We start from the raw sequence: 16,659 nt of genomic DNA, 5'->3' as shown, positions 1-16,659 counted from the left end.
CTGTTGCTTTGGGTCCATGCTGAGGTGACACCATGGAGGGAAGCAGATGGCAGGACAAACCTACTCACCTCATGGCAAGGGTGCAAAACCAGAGAAAGAGGACACGCCCCAATGAGCAGGCCTCCCACTAGGCCCACCCACCTCCGGAGCACCAAGCTGGGACCAAGCCTTCCACACAGGGACCTCGGGAGGCACAGTGAACTGTAGCCAACTCAGGCTGAACTCCTGGCTCCCCTCGAGTCTCAGCCTGTTGACCTTCAGGCTGGAACCATGAGCTCCCTGGCCCTCAGGCCTCCAGCCTCAGGCTGGAACAGGCCCTCGGCTCTTCTGGGTCTCCACCTGCTGATTGTAGACCTTGGGTCTCGGCCTCCATAAGTGTGTGAGCCAATTTCTCATGGGTTCCTTTCTGTATGTGTATGTCTACACACGCACACACGCACACACACACACACACAAACTCACACACACAAACTCACACACACAAACACACTCTTACACACACACACACACACACACAAACTCTGTCTCACACACACACACACACACACACAAAATTGATTTTTTCCCTGGAGAGTCCTGATCAAATACAGAGGACACCTGGGGTAGAGCACTGGTACTGTCCCTCCTGGCTTCTGTCACTGTGGTCTGGGTGTCTGCAGCCCCCACTCGGGAGGCAGGGCAGAGCCCTGGCCCACGCTGGGCCCTCTCCAGAGTCAGCTAAAGAGAGTCGGCCTGCTGTGGCTGGAGGGGCCATGACGAGGGAGGATGTACCCTGAAGAATCAGAAGCTGTGGCTCATGGATGGATGAAAAGAAAGGCTCATGGGGGACAGAGCCAAGCCCCCTGCGCCCATCACCCTTTGTCCCTCCCAGAGGAACTTGGACCAAAACTACGGAGGGGCAAAAGCCCCTACGTCAAAGTGACCTCACTTTGCCAGGCACTTGGCTGCAGGCGGCACGCAATTCCTTCTGTCTGTGCGGTTTTGAAGCATAAAATATATTGCTGAAGTGTGAGAATCCCATTAAAGGTTAATTATGAGAAACTTAAAGGTTATTTTTGCATATCTCACCTCTTGGACAAAAGCTGCTTCCTCATTACCATGTTAGAATATAAATTAATCTGTAAAGCATTTAAAATGCCACAAACTCTTTAACTTTATTATGATGTTAAATATCATGAATAAATATGTGTAGCCTGGCCTGTCTGTTGGGGAGGTCTCGCCTGAGTCCTTCCTTCCTCTCAGGGTGGTCCTGGGCATCCTGCCCTGAAGCCTCTCTGGCCTCAAATCCTTCCTTCTGTGCTGAGGGAGGTGAGTGGAGAGCGCCCTTCTCCTGGGGAGCCTCCCTCCCGCTCCAGCCCCGTCTGCTTGAAGGACCAACGGGCACAAGGCCAAGGGCATTCACGGGCAGCCCACTGGAGCTCACAGGGGTGGGGGGCTCAGTCCTCGGCCAGCCACCATCCTCAGGCCCTGGGAGGCCGCTGGCCTGCTCCAGCCTCTGTCTGCGCCTTCTGACAGAGAAGGATGATTCCAGGCTTAATAAAGTTAGACTAGGTTTCACTGAATAATTTATCTGCACACGCTGCATTTCAGCAAGTTGCTGCTTCTTGCACTGACGCTAAACTCTCTGGGGTGAGCCGGGAGCCCAGCGTGCCAGGGCCAGACGAGACGGGCTGCATACCTGAGAAGGAGGCTGTGAGGCTGGCCGAGAAGGCTGCACTGATGGGGAGGAGGGGTGCATGAGGAGCCGCACTGACACAGTTGACAAGGAGGCCCAAAGAGCAAAGGCCTCCACCCCCAGGCAAGAAGTGAGGTCTGGAAAGCGGGAGGAGGAAATAAGAGTCTCTGCGGCCTCCACACGAGAGCATGGAAAAGGCCTGGAGACCTGGAGCCCGGAGAAACCCTGAGCCAACAGGAAGGCTCGCCACCAACAGGCTCCTCGGCCCTTCAGGTGTCAAGGTCAAAAGTGAGCAGGAAAGTCTACCTCCAGAATGTGCCACCACAAAGGGAAGGGGACAGGGGGAAGGAGGTGGGCTCTTCTTACGGAGAGCCGTGTATCTGCTGAGTATTTATGGAAAGAAGGATCTAGAACCCAAGCAGAAAGACGTTCAGATCTGGGCCAAGCATTCAGCTTTGCTACTCATCGGTCACAGAATCAGGTCACTTATACCGTCATCTCTGGCTGCTGAATGCAGAAGGTAATCTCAACCCTTACCAGTTACAGCAAGAAAAAACATGGTGCCTTGGCCAAGCTCTTTAAGGGGTCTGAGAGTCTGATCAAGAGGTGGAAACTATAAAGATTATCCATCGGAACCTTGAGGAAGGACAGGAAAAGGTCAGCCTGGTCAGTCTGTGTCACTCGTGGACACGTGGCACAAGACCTCAGAAGCAAGCGAATGGGTTTGAAGGAAGCCAGACATGAGAGACGTCAAGGGGACAGCCCGGCAGCTTGGCTCTGGGCAACAGTCTGCACTAAATACACCTGCATCCACATCCCAGAGACCCACGCAGCCCGCAGCCTCCCCTCACAGCTGCAGGGAAGGCAGTAAGAGGAAGCCACCACCTCCCAACAGAGAGGAGCCACAGGGCCTGAGGACAGAGGGGTGTGACGGTCCCAGGCATGGGCTGCTTCCTGGGGCCACTCCCTCTCCTCCAGAATCTCATCTCACTCGCAGCAGTGGTGGGGCTGTGTTCATGAGCATCTCCCTGTGCTCAGAGAGTGGGAGCCACCGTCCCCATACACCTGCTGCCCGTGTCAACCTCATCCTTGGCACTCAGACGGCAGAATTGAGATGGGCCCAGCCCGTCTGTCCCGGAGCCCACCCTCTTGGGATTACCCCAGCCCGTCTGCTCAGGGAGTCTCTCGGGGTTTCTTCTCAACATAAATTTCCTTAAAACCAAAGATGGCCACGTCCTAATCCCTGGAGTGGTACGTTAGTGACACGGCAGAGGGGAATTGAGGTGACAGGTTGAATTAAGATTGCCAAGCCACTGATCTTAAGCTAAGAGGTAATTCTGGATTGTCCAGGTGGGCCCAGTTAAATCATTTGAAAAGTGACTTTAAAGGAGGCAGGAGAGGAGGTCGGAAGTAGGGATGTGGGAGGCAAAGAGATGCGGCATTGCTGGCTCTTAAGAAGCGTCCAGGAGCCAAGGGAGGTGGGTGGCTTCCAGCAGCTGGAAAAGGCAAGGGGAGGATTCTCCTCCTGTTCCCCAGAAGGAGCCAGCCCTGCTGCACCCCGGTTTAGGCCGCGAAACTGCCGCTCCCCAGCACACAGAATCCTAAGATAGCAGGTCTGAGTTGCTGCAAGTCACGGATGCCCCCTGACTTGCTTCAGAGGAAACAGGAACAGGAAACCTCCACAGAGCATTGAAATGGGAGTCTCACAGGAGTCCCAAGCTGGGAGGGGCCAGGAGGTCATTTTCCGTGGGCTCGGGAAGAGGACCAGCCCACAGGGATCTTGGCGAAGCCTGAGCAGCAGCATTATCCTTCTGAGATCAGAGGGCAGCCAGCTTCCTGGAAAAGGCAGGATCCGACCTGACTTCCAAGAAGGCTCATTCTCGGCCTCTCCGTGAGCACAGCTGTCTGAGAAAGTGGCGCTATCCTCCCGGCTGCCGATTAACCATTACAAGAGGGGCACCCCTCTCCCCTGCAGCAGGGCTGAATAATTCATGGCGGACTCGTTTGAACGAAGCCGCAGAAGGCAGGGAGCTGAACTGGGTCAGGCTGGCCTGGCCTGCCGGAGCAATTCAGCTACTAGGTCATTTTCAAACAAAAGGGATGAGCCGTTGCGAGGATTAATTATGGGCTCCTCGGCTCTCCTGAAGCACAGTGGCTAAAAATCATTGCAAATCGATGTCTATTACGCTGCCTCTGAGCACGCCAGCCCTCCAGGAAAAGAAACTTGGGGTGGGGGCTGAAAATCCTAATGGACTGGGATAAAGGTTACACAGCCCAGAAAATGCGTTCTGCTCCTTGTTAACAGCACACCCCTAGCAGCGACTGGAAGCAGGTGCCTGGGTGGTATCAAGATTACACAAGCAAATTAAGCCATCACCTGGAGCCCCAGAGCATGATCCAGAAAGGGACGGAATGTGCCACTTGAAAGTCAGACAAATTGGATGTAGGAACGCCCAGGCCATCTTGAGCTCCTTTCCAGAATGACCTATGCCCCTTCTCTAGCCCACCAGAGGCATGAGCATCACAAGCCATATCTGACCCGAAGGAAACAGAAGACGTGGGGCTAAGCCCTCCCCGACCCCACCAATGAAAACTCTAGGTCAAGCTCACCCCACACTGGGCTTCCAAGTCACCTATCTGGAGGCCAGGTCTGCCTGAGAAGGACATGGCTAGGCTACAGAACTGTCCCCAGCTCTGTGGGTCATCATACTCTCCAAACACGGAGGAGTCAGCTTTCCCAGTCTGGCTGACAGGAGGATACAGCCCTTTTTGACAATAGCATCCTGACTCCTGGTCTGGGGCGTCGTAAACACAGAATGTCTCTTTACAGGCCACATAGGATGGCAAAGGGACTTTGACCCCAGTGCTGTCTGATCACCTCGTAGTGGCCATCTGAACGAGAGCCGTGTTAGGAAGGTTTTCATTCTGTTTTGGTACCGGGGATTGACCGGGGCTTGCCTCACCACTGAACCACATCCCCACCCTTTTTATTTTATTTTGAGACAGGGTCTTGTGAAGTTCCCAAGCTGACCTCAAACTTGCAATCCTCCTGGCTCAGCCTCCCAAGCAGCTGGGAATACAGGTGTGGCCAGGGCACGTGGCTAGACTTCTGAGGCTGAATCCCGCCCACAGGAAGAATGTGTCATGGTTAGTGATGTCTGCCCTGAGTATTTATGGGTCACGCATTACCTTTCCACCCTCGATCCAAACTAGCCCCTCTAAGAGGGAAAGTGAGTGCCAGAAGGGAGAAGCAGCTCGCTCAGCCTCCGTTCTGTGGTAGGTGGCATCTGTGTGAGCCCCACTGATTCCTGCCGCTGAGGGCACGCCCGCCTGGGGTCCTCTCCTTTCAGGATGATTTGCACCTACTGGCTCAATTCTGAGAAAAAACTGCAGCAAAATGATAAGCCTAGCAAACTCCCTCCAATGTGAGGACAAAAAACGCCTCCAATTTCTATGGAATGTCCCAGGGGAGGGAGGAGCAAAGTGCCAGGGTGAGGAGCATGCTCTCAAGGGAAGGAGGACGTGGGCTTGATCCCAGCGACCCCACAGAGTAACCTGCTTGAGGTCCCGTGAGCTACCCAGATGCAGGGCACCAACAGGCTTCCAAATCAGAGGACAGAGTTGGAGTCCCAGCCGGGAAGGCGCTCCAACCTCCCCGGACTGTTCAGACGCTCAATAAGGGGGGGCCGCTTTGTGCCCTCGAGGTCAGGGCTTCAAGATGTTTAGTCGATCCAGAGGGGTCAGCATGGCTATTTATTCATCCCCTGCCAGACTCCCAGCAGCCTGAACACAGACGAGACGCCCCGCGCAGCACCCTCCTCCTGAAGCCATTCCCCCAGAACGGCCGGCTTCCGCCGCATCTTCTTGCATCCCGTGGCCTCTGGAACTCTATGATCGTTGATGCCAAAGCCACCAATTAATCTGCTCGCTGTGTGGTTTCAAGATGAGAAAAGTCCAAGTGTCGCCTCTCTGTCCCTCATCAGGGCACATCACTCCCCTCACCACCACCAAAGTTCACGGTTTTCTGATTGAAATTCACCCTTACAAATGTTGCTGTGCTGTTTTGCCCAATGAAATCGATTGAATCCAATTGATCTTGGCCCCATTTTGCATATTTCCTACAGCTCCGTGTGTGTGCGCACACACGCACACACACACACACTCGCACACACCCGGGCTCCGCTGTGTGTGCTGTCTGGGAATTGCTCTCCAGTTATCTCAGATATGCGTGACTTGGCTCTTCAATTAGATCAGGGCCCATGTTGTCTACTGCCTCTGTAACCCCACAGTGCCTCCCACAAACCTAGGCATGCAGTGGGCACTCAATAAAAGCTTGCTGACAAAAGCTAGACGTTGTGGAATTACCTCTCTGTGCCCCCTCCCCACCCTGCACCTGCCATCTGCCATCCCTGATGACACAGGCTGCTGCTGATGGTTCACACCACCTCCCCAGAGGCAGCCACCTCCGTCTGCACAGCAGTAATAGGATCCGAACCTCCAAATTAACTAGACCGCTCTCCCAACCCAGATCTAATCCCAGGCCTCCCTGAGTCACACCAGAAAGTGAAGATATGAAGCCATCTGCCTGTTGGAAGTCGCTTTCCAAGCCAATTAGGGATGATTTTAGGAAAGCAGCTTCATGAGATAGGATCAAACGCTTTCCTCTGAGGCGAAGGCTTACATAGGATCAGCTTCCTCCGAGCAAACAAGTTCCACTGGAAATTACAGGGAACACTTGGTGACGTGGAGAACGCGTCCAGGTGCTGTGGCTCACGGGTGGTTGGGATTATGTTAACCCACTAAGAAAGACACTGGAGTTGAAAGCAGCACTCTAATGTGAGTCAGAAAGACCTGGGCTCTAGTCCAGCCCTGCGGCTAATTAGCTGAGTGACCTTGGGCAAGCAACATGGTCTCTGAGTCTGTTTTCTCATCCATGAATGGAGGGAAGTAGCAGCACAGCAGATAGAGGGCTTCCCTGGAGCCAGCGTTCTCTCCCTTCCCTACTCCTGCGTCTCTCCTCCTCCTCCTCCTGCTCCCACCTCCCCTCCCTCACCTCAGTACATACCCCACAGGCATCACGTGCTAGCAGGGCTAAGGGACGAAGGTCCCAGATCAGAAGGGCTGTGCGAGTCAGGAAGGAACCGCCTGCCGAGTGCTAGGGAGCCTCGGCACCCCTCTGCGGTCTGCGCTCTGAGCAGTTTTGCAAATTAACATAAACCAGATCTGGAAGAAATCAGATAGCTAGAAAACAAATAAAAACAGAAACTGTCCTTAACCCTTGACCGAGAGCATTAATAGATAGGAAACCCTGCACACACCTCCTAAAGCTCTGTGGGAAAGCCCAGGGTACTCCTCCACGGTTAGAGGACAGTCACTTGTCACTCCTTCACCAGCATTCACACTTGCATCACATCTGATCTGGCGGACATTATCCTGCGCTGCAATGTGCAAACAAGCAACAAACAGCTCCAAGCAACAGCCAGGCTCAGTCAGGCTCAGTAGGAGGCAGGAAGAGGCCCAGGAAGGGCAGAGGCTCCGCCCACCCCGCCAGCACCTCGCTGCCCGTCCTGGGGAAGTCCCCACCACACATGGAGAATTTTCTTATACGGAGGGCAACATGTTTTCTGTGAATTCAGAACCTTCTTCAGAGGATGAGCCCTAACTTTCTGGCAGGGGGTAAACTCACAAAGCAATGACCTTAACTTAGTAAATTAATTCCAAAGCACAATTGTTTTCAATCTTCATTTAAAATCAGCCTTGGTTAATCTAGATTTAATGACATAGGAAATGAAAATTCCCTTAATAAAATAAGTTATGAATATTTATCATCCCACTTTACCTGAAAATTGAATAATTCATCAATTAACTTTACTATTAATTATTTAATGCAAAATTAATAAACTGCAAAACTCATAGGTATCCTTGCAGACCCTCTGGCGCTAGGTAAGGAAATTAAGCTCCAGAGAAATGGCGTAACCATGGCTAACCCCAGACACGCTGACGGGATGCATGGGGTTAAGGCCAGAATTTCTCCATCAGAAACAGACCGAAACTGCTTCCTCATGAAGTAAAGGAGAGATTTCTTTCTCACCTTAACGTTCTGCACAACGCCAAAGAAGAACTCAAAGTTGGCAATTATTTGCAGCGCTCTCCCTGCACTGTTTTCCGTCACATCTCCACCAGCACCAACCTTTTTCTAACATAAAAACAGCCCTAGGAGAGACACTCTGAGCCAGCAGGACTTCCACCCAGAGGCCACCCCCCAGGTGCAGTCAGAACCCTGAATTGAGAAGAGGGACAGAGCATGCACAGGGGAGGCAACAGAATGCCGGAGACAACGGGTGGGCAGCGTATGGCATCAGGCAAGTGCCGAGTACGCTCAGCAGAACCAAGGCTTTGGGCTGAGCGCTGTTGAGCACCCAGTTCCTCAGGGTGGCCCTGCTCCCTGTCAATTCTTCTGGTTCTCCCAATGCCTATAACCAGACTCCGCTGTGTCTTCTGCACGCTATCAGAGAAGTAGAGCCTCAGTTTTCCCATCGGTGAAATAGGCATCTGCAAAGGCTCCTGAAAGCACCCAGGTGGACTTCCATTCTCACCCTTCCAGTCCACCCTCCAGTTCTGCACCCCCAGGGCAACCCGGGTACCACGTTAACCATCGGAGCCCTTGCCAGGAGCCTGCTCCCTCCAGCACCACCCTGACCCTTGGCCTATATTTCCCCCTCTCCTAACCTCACCCCTACGACCTCCAGCTATAAGGGCTTGCAGTCTAGTCTTCCGTCCCCAATGCCTTCCTGTCTCAGCTCTGTGCAGGCCATGCAGCCACGGCCAGGGGCGACAAGCTTCCCTGCAAACGCCTGCACACCCCCGGCCCGACCCAAGCTCAGCCTGGGGTCTGAGCCCTGTGGCCACGCCCTTCCCTCCCACCTGCTCACTCGAGGGGCCACCCCTCCCTGCACTTGGCTCTCCTGGCAATCCTTAGAATTGCAATTATGGCAAAGTATCTCTCTTGATCACCACTCTGTCCCAATGCCCGGCGCAGCACCTGGCACAGTCTCAAAGAATTCACAGAATAAGTAGAAAGGTGGACACTGCCCAACAACTGCCTGAGGGAAGATTTGGGACCAGGCGATTCAGGAATAAAAGAGCTCACTCGGCACCATGGCAGGAGCCGTGTCCCTTCCCCCAACAGCACTGCCAACCCCAAACTGGAGGGCCCAACCCCCAACACTGGGGTCTGGATTAATCACATGAGCCCCGACAGTGGAGGCAACAGGCCTGGACCCGTGAGTGTGGCCCCGTGTGGAGATGGCCCAGTCACATGGGCTGCAGACGCAGGGTCTTCTCCTCCAAGTTTGCCCTCTGTCATTTCTCCGCCTTTCTCCACAACTTTCCTGAAGTCTGACAGAGATGACCCCCAACCTCAGCCCAGGCACCAGCTGCCATCTTGCACACATATTCATTTCCACCAGTCAAAAAGCCCCGTGTGCCTGCCAAGTGGCCAGAAGGGTTAAAAGGTCTGCGCCAAAATTCCTACAGATCATGGGTGGCAAACCAGGGGAAGTCACAGAGCAAGCCCAGGATGGCTTCGATGAGTTCCCACGTGGGCACAGCTGGGACTATCCGCTCCTGGACATGGCTGCCCCAGCCCTAAACTCAGGCAGCCCCATCTACCCCAGAGTCGCCTCAGACTAAACATCTTAATTAACCAGAAGTGCCCTACTGAGTGAGGTCAGAAACAGCTAGGACAGCAGAAATCGTTTTTTAGGAGAAATTTCCCTCTACCCAAATAAGCACCAGCTTATTAAATCTAGAACGAATGGAAGGAAATTTTTCCCCAAAATACTTTCTTATAAGAGGACAGTGACCCATTCAGGAAGAGGTGTGTGTGTGTGTGTGTGAGAGAGAGAGAGAGAGGGAGAGAGAGATTTATGTGTGACTGTGTGTCTGTGCTTTGTGGTGTGCACATACTGTATGCTGTAGTTGTACTCACCTAAGTGGACATAGACGTGTGTGTTTAATGTGTGAGTGTGTGAGTGTGTATTGTGTCTGTATGTGCCTGAGCATGCATGGACGTGTTAAATGCATGTGCATGTGTTCTACATACTAGTGTGTGTATGTGAATGTGTGCAAATAAATACACACACCACACCAAGCTAAGACTCAGGTAGAAGGGGGTATGCAGTAGAATTTGAGAACTAGAAAAGATTCCTTCCTTTCTTTTTGGTTTATTTTGAATTTTTTAGCTCCATAATAAAGGACTGAGGAAAGTCCAAGAATAGCAAAGCCAGCAATTCCTCCCAGTCAAGCTGAGGACGCGGGAGAGTCTCCAGCCCGGAATACCCAGATGATTTGGTAATTACTCATTACACAGAAACTTATGAATTGCAAAAGGTGGTTTGTTGCCAACGGCCGCAAGGCCCGAGGGCCAGCTCCCTGTCTCTGCAGTGAGTCCCGGTTTCTTAGGTCTTCACTGATCCAGAGGAAACACCACAGATGTGTGTATTTATTTTTAATAAAATTAAGATAATAAAAGAAGGTGGGGACAGGAGTCAGAAGCTTGCAACCGTCCGACCCGCACCCAGGGGAGCTGGAGACACCCACGCCAAGGCCTCCCTTCCGCAGCCTCCAGCAGCTCCCGTGCTTCACCCTGGCTCTGAGAAGAGGGGGCAGAAGGGCGAAGCCGGCCCTGGGCCTCCTGCCTGGGCCACCACACACACGACTGGCACTGCCACTTTAGCAACCAGCTAAGCAGCCTGAGGGTACTCGTTGCTCAGGTCCTCTGAGCGCAGCCCTGTGTGGGCGACTATGGCCCCTGCTGGGCAGCCGATGGCCTCTGGCTTCCAGGAGGGTCTCCCTGGGCTCCTGGCTATAGTCTGTAATTCCCGATGAAGAACTGGGACCCGGGACAGACCCACTTCCACACAGAGCTGAGAGACGCTGCCAGACACTTCGTCAGGATCCGGGTCACAGCTAGTCCCCTGCCTCATCCCAGGAACACTTGTAAATGTCCTCGGGCAGCCAGGCCTCCCCTGGGTCCTTCTGGCTGTAACTGCTATTTGGGTAATGGCATGGCATCAAGGGATTGCTCCACGTGTCAGGCACGTGCTGAAATGCCCGGAAAGTGACACCAAGTTCTGTTGATTTGAGAGCAGATCCCCAAGTCAGCAGAAGCAAAGGTCCCTGCGTTAATGATGGCTGGCTCCTGAAATGATCTGGGGTGAGGCTGCCCTCAGGGACTCGGACCCCAACCACACCCATTCACAGGGACAGTTCCCCACCCACCCACTCTGCCAATCTGAGAAAGAGCTACAGAAGTAACTCTGAGAATTGTCTTAATTGTGGAAAATACATGTGACGTTAAATTCACAAGGTTGATCATTGTAAGTGGACAGCCCAGTGGCACTAAGCACGTTCACATGTTATGCCACCATCACCACCGTCCACTCCAGAACCTTCTCCTCTTCTCCAACAGAAGCCGTCCCACCAAACGCCAACTCCCCACCACCCCAGGCCCAATGCCACCACTCTGTGTCTTCAACCCCGACCGCTCCAGATGCCTTGTGGTCTGACTCTCATTCCTTTGTAGCTCAGGGGATTTTTTTAATCATCCAAATGACATCTTCTTGCTAATTTCTGCACTTCTTTTCTGGCCACTCGAGAAGCCTCACTGGGAAAGGGGGCTTCCTTAGAAAAGCCCTGTCCCCATCCCAAGGAGTTGGGACCTCAAAGGTGGCCACCAGGAAACATCCCTGCACTGCTTACATGGACTGGAAAAAGGCAACACCATCTACACAGGGGCCGGCCAGGGTCTGCGCAGGGGTGTAGGCCTGCACTCACAGACTGGCACCACCGGGACCCCAGGGGTCTACAGGACAGGGACCCTCTGTGGACCATCCCCACCACTGTGGTCACCACAATGACCACAGGCCTACCCACCCACACCAACAGAGTGACAACAGCATGACCGTGCCCTTGGAGAACTGGCCCCTCCCTGGGAGGCGACGCCCATTCTTAGGAAAGCTAAGGCTTGGGGCACAGACCCGACGCAGGCACAGGCTGTGGCCAAGAGCAAGAGAGCTTGCCGCCGGCTGAGGAGCTCCCAGGAAGCGGCAGGCAGGGCACCAAGAGGAGGTCTGTGGCCGAATGAGGGCAAAAGTGGGGTTGGGGGAGCTGTGTCCCAAGAGCAGGAAGCACCTCCAGCTGCAAGGAGGTGGGCAGGTTGAGCGGTCAGGGTGGGAGAGAATAACGACCAGAGGCGCAGCCTGGAGAGCCTGGATCTCGCCACACAGGGAGGCTCAGGGCTCGGGAGCAGAATCGCGATGAAGAAGTGCTTCGGGGTGCAGACCGCATTCTAGGGGAGGCAGCCAAGCCACCTCAGCCACCCAGGTGTGGCGGACGGGCAGCGGGAGCGCAGAGTTGGGCACTGGAAAACCAGGATGGAAACTCCAGTCGGGAAGGCTGCACCCGGGGTCACTCATTAGATTCAGGGCAGAAAGGGAACAAGGAGGCATGGGGAGCACCAGGCTCGTGCTTGGCTTCTTTAAAGAGGAGGCAGCTCTTGGGGAACAGGGGAAGTCAGAAGAAGCTGGCCAGGATGGGAGTCAGGGAAGGAAGAGGAGGAGTCATGCAGAGTTTGAGCCACTAACCGACACCCAGGTGCCCAGGAGAGACTGGGGCCAGGACAGCCAGGGAGGCGGCCGTGCAGAATCACAGAGCACACAGGCCTCGGTGTGCCTCCACCACTGGGGCACGGGCAGCTCCAGGCACTTGAAGAAACCAGGACACAGGGTCAAGAGAACCCGGGGACAGGGTAGAGCCCCAGTGCCCCTGCGTCTTCGTGACATTCAGGGCTACTTCTCCTTTCCTTCCACCTCCTTCTGCTCTGGGTTTTACTGCTTATTGATGAAGCAGCATTTAGTGTTCATTATAGAGGATTCTATTACTAGACCTTAGTGCGTCCGTGTTAAGGTGCTATCTGTATCAACCCAATTAATTAATTAGATAATTAATAGCATTTTCCTGCCTCCTAGCTGGTACAGCGGGATTCCCGCAAAGGACACGCCTTCACTTCCATCTTGAGGCTTGCATGTCCTGGTCTTCCAGGGAAGGTTGCCAGTGTCCCAGGGGAGAAGTGAATGCCGGGATCGCTCGGTGTTGCAGTCGCCTGCCTGCGCTCTGCTGGCTCTCCTCCAGCAGGTTGTGGAGGGCTTGCTCCTGTGGCAGTGTGTGTTCTGCATGGCCTCTGCCTGGGCCCCAAATCCAGTCCCAGAGAGGTGCGGGAAGCCACTAGCTGATGTCCCCAGCCACACTCACCTACAAAGGGAGGCCCTGCCGGGTGCCTGGGTCTCTGGGCTGGTTCTGAATTCATGCAGAAGGGAGGTGGAGAGGCACAGTGGAGCCAGACCCTGCACTCCCATCTGGTCCCCACTCCCACTCTGGGCATTGGAAGTGAGCACGAAGGGAAGGTTAGGGGCTCTGCAGGAAGACAATTCTGGGTTCAAATTCCAGTTCCAACACCCTCTGTGCGGCCTGGCCGGGGCAGGGGGCAATCACGCACCCTCCCAGCCCCTGGTAGTAAGAATAAGCTTGGCGTCTAGCCTAGAGCAAGTGTCCAGTAACAGTCCTGGTAAGCTAGCCAGTGCCGGGGCCAGATAGGCCAGAAGAAACCAGGTCTCTTCCTGCACAGATGCAGACGCACATTTTCCAACCTGCTGCAAACAACCCCAACCTAAGACCCCTCTCCTGTGGCAGTCACACGTGGGGGGTGGATCATGAATAAATCAACCAACCACAGCAACTGTGAAATCCAAGGTGCCTCCTGTGGGCTGAACCTGAGCAATGGGCAAGGAAGAGGGACAGGGTCTCTGGGCAAGAGGGTGTGGGGTAAATCGAGGCCCGACAGAGGAGTCAGAGGATCTTCCAGACAGAGGACACTCTTCAAATGGAGATCCCAAGTTCACCAGGCAGGGCAGGGTGCGTGGCATTCAATCTCCAAGTGGGATTATCAGAGTGCTGAGCACACAGCCAGTGCCAAATAAAGACATCCTGAGGGTGATTTTCAAGCTGAAGTTCCCAGTTGCTGATAGCACAACACCGTCACGCAAGGGCTCAGCGTTCTGTCCTATGGCAGCAGTGAGAGGACCCAGCCCCAGCCCTAGGCCCCCCAGCCGCCTGCCTCCTTATCGAGCAGGTGAACCGGCTCCCAGCTGCTCTGTAACGAGGGCAACACCCCTGGCCCCCAGGAAGCCTCAGAGATGAGCCACGGGTCCTCTGCTGCTCCTAGACCAACATCTATATGGGAACTGATTACAACAATTAATTTAATAGGGATTCCTCCACACAAACAATGTATCATTTTATTAAGAAACTCTATAAATGTCAGTGGTGCAATTCATTTTTATTAATTTTCTAAAATGAAATTAGCAGTGGCGGCGGTGGTGGCAAACAGAAGTTGCACTGCCTTCTCGTTCAGCAGAGTATTGGTGTCATTAATTCCTTAATACCAGGAGGCCAGTTTGTATGAACTCAGCAGTTAACTGCACCAATTAATTTCAATACTGGAGGTGGGGGTGGGGTGCCAAGCCCAACTCAACGACTAATTTAGGAAGGTCCTTGAACAAGAAGGCAACTTCTCCTTCTCCTGGGACATGAAGCTTTCAAGTGTAAACACTGCGAGAATATCATAACACTAGAGCAATGCCTAGCCCTGCCCTCTGCCTTTAGGAAAATGATTCATCCTTCCAGGGTCTGGGGAATTCTGGCAGATGCTTCCTGAAGTCTCAACCCCAGGCAGGTTGGGGACTGTCCTTCAGACAAGAGGCACCATGACACCTGCAAATGACCGACCAGGATCACAAACATCCTTCATCCAGTCCTCGTGACGACTCAGTAAGGACAGCATCAGCAGTAACTCACTTTCTACATGAAGAAGAAACAGTGGATCCTTTGAAGGAGCTGAAATGATTTTCTTACTGTCACAAAGTTATTGAGTGACAGAGCCAGGGCTCAAACCCAAACCTGCCAATATGAGAACCCACATTCCCTCTCCTGCCCCACACGCCCTGTGCCTCAGGACAGTAAGTCTCTCGCTCCTTTTATAGTCCAAAAAGTCCGCAAGTGAGATCCACTTCTCCATCAAACGCAGATCCTGGAAGCCGGGATGTGAGGTAAAGCCCTCACCTTGGAATGTTCTGCTGTGCGTGGTCCAGCACCACGTGAGCGTGTCTGGAGCCGACACGCTCTGGAGAGCCTCACTCAAGCTCAAGAGAGGCTCTTTCCTCCCACTCAGGTTGGAGGAGCATCTCAGGGAGGAGAGAAGAGTATTCGGAGAGGCTGGAGGCTGCAGACAGGCACCAGTTGCCAACAGGAAGCAGCACAGAGGCAGAAACCAGACTCCCCGCCGTCTCCCCAGAGAAAGTAGGCCAGGACTTCGGGAAGGGAGGTTCAGTCCTGGCCTGTCCTATCACCTGCTCGGAACAGCAGATTCTCAGGCCAGACTACTGCATCAGAAATGGGGTCAGCCCAGTGACATGTGCTCTGATGTCCACTGGCTTGTGGTGACTGCCCCCGAAGCTGCTCTCGGAAGAAAGGAGTGGACTGCACCAGGTTTTCCACAGTCGGGGTCGTGGCTGAGTTCACCATTGCTCTGCACTCCCCACTCCTGCCCCTCCCCAGAAGAATGGCCTTCCCAGCCCCATTCTTACTGGGCCCAGCCACAGACTTGCTTTGGCCAGTGAACTGGCAAGCCCACATGGCACACGATGCCACATCCAGACAGGGGTTTTAACTTCACCTGCGTGCGTTGCCTTGGGCTTCTCAGCCCCTGCCCTCTTCCATGAGAACCGGTTGTCCCAGACAGAGGGGGCTTTCCCAGCCTAGGTCCTAGAACAAGATGTGGTCCTGATCCAAAACCACAGGCAACCACAGACCCTTATGCGGAAAATGAAAATTTGTTATTATAAAGTCACTATGTTTGGGGATTGTTTCTTACATAACATGACCACAGCAAAAGTTGACTGATGTAAGCCATTTGATTTTATAGCAGGGGGAATCATGGCTCCAGAAGGCTGAGATGCTGAGGACACCTGCAGAGGGACTCTTCCAGGTCTCAGGCTGAAAAGTCACATGAGTCAGAGTGCCCCAGGGGAGGGCGCTCTCAGTCACTGATGGCCCTTTCCTCAATACCCCAGTCTCCAAATGGAACACTGTCCTCCTCTGCAGGAAGCTAGCCAGTGAACAGCTGAGCCTGACAAGGTGAAGTTCAGAGTACCTCCTGAATGAGTGCGCATTCTCAGGAGCAGACCCTTCCTCCCTGCTCAGCACATGGACAGGTCAAGTTTGTGACCGAGAGTGCAGAGGACCCATCTCACCCCCTCCCCTGGTCCCAGCTAGCAATCCCGGAGGCTTCATGCTTCTGTCCAAGCGAGACATCCTGAGCGTACCACGCCTTAAATTCACACCTGCAGGCCAATCACCCTGCAAGTCACACTCCAGCTAACACCCTCAGCTAACAGACAGCTGACCCTGTCGCCACTAATGGAAAAGTTGTGGTCATTGGAAGAGAGCAGCCATGAATTTCTGAAGCTCTAGAATGTAACACATCGAAAATAAAAACTTCAGAGCTGGCGAGGACAGAGGCTGCCTTTAAGACGAGGGCTGAATCCCAGCCGAACCCAGGCGGCTGTGTCTCATCAATTCCCTCTGCTCCCGAGTGGCCAGCGAAGCTAAATGCTCGTGGCAGTTAGTAGGTTCAAGGACATTTACTGCATAATAAACCACAAACTCGGCCATTGCTTCTGATCTGGGGAGCTTCTCACCTGCAATCGGGAGCCACTCGACCCACAATTTGTAAAACACATTGAAACGAAAGCGACAGTTAGGCCAGTATCTCTTTTTCAAAGGCACGTTTTGGAGAGTACTAGTGGCAGGTGGGCACTTTCCCAAATAAACATCCCTGGAGCCCCTGCCTGAAAAGGCTCCCGAAC

The 16,659-nt window shown here is 53.7% G+C and overlaps 1 protein-coding gene across 23 annotated transcripts in view; it reads right to left on the bottom strand.

Annotated features, from left to right (window-relative positions):
* Window positions 1-16,659, bottom strand: part of CAMTA1 (calmodulin binding transcription activator 1) — a 764,551-nt gene that overhangs the window by 491,092 nt on the left and 256,800 nt on the right. The window lies entirely within an intron of this gene.

Source organism: Sciurus vulgaris, assembly GCF_902686455.1.
Source record: "Sciurus vulgaris genome assembly, chromosome: 1".
Classification (NCBI taxonomy): Eukaryota; Metazoa; Chordata; class Mammalia; order Rodentia; family Sciuridae; genus Sciurus; species Sciurus vulgaris.
This window is presented reverse-complemented; position numbering and strand designations above follow the sequence as displayed.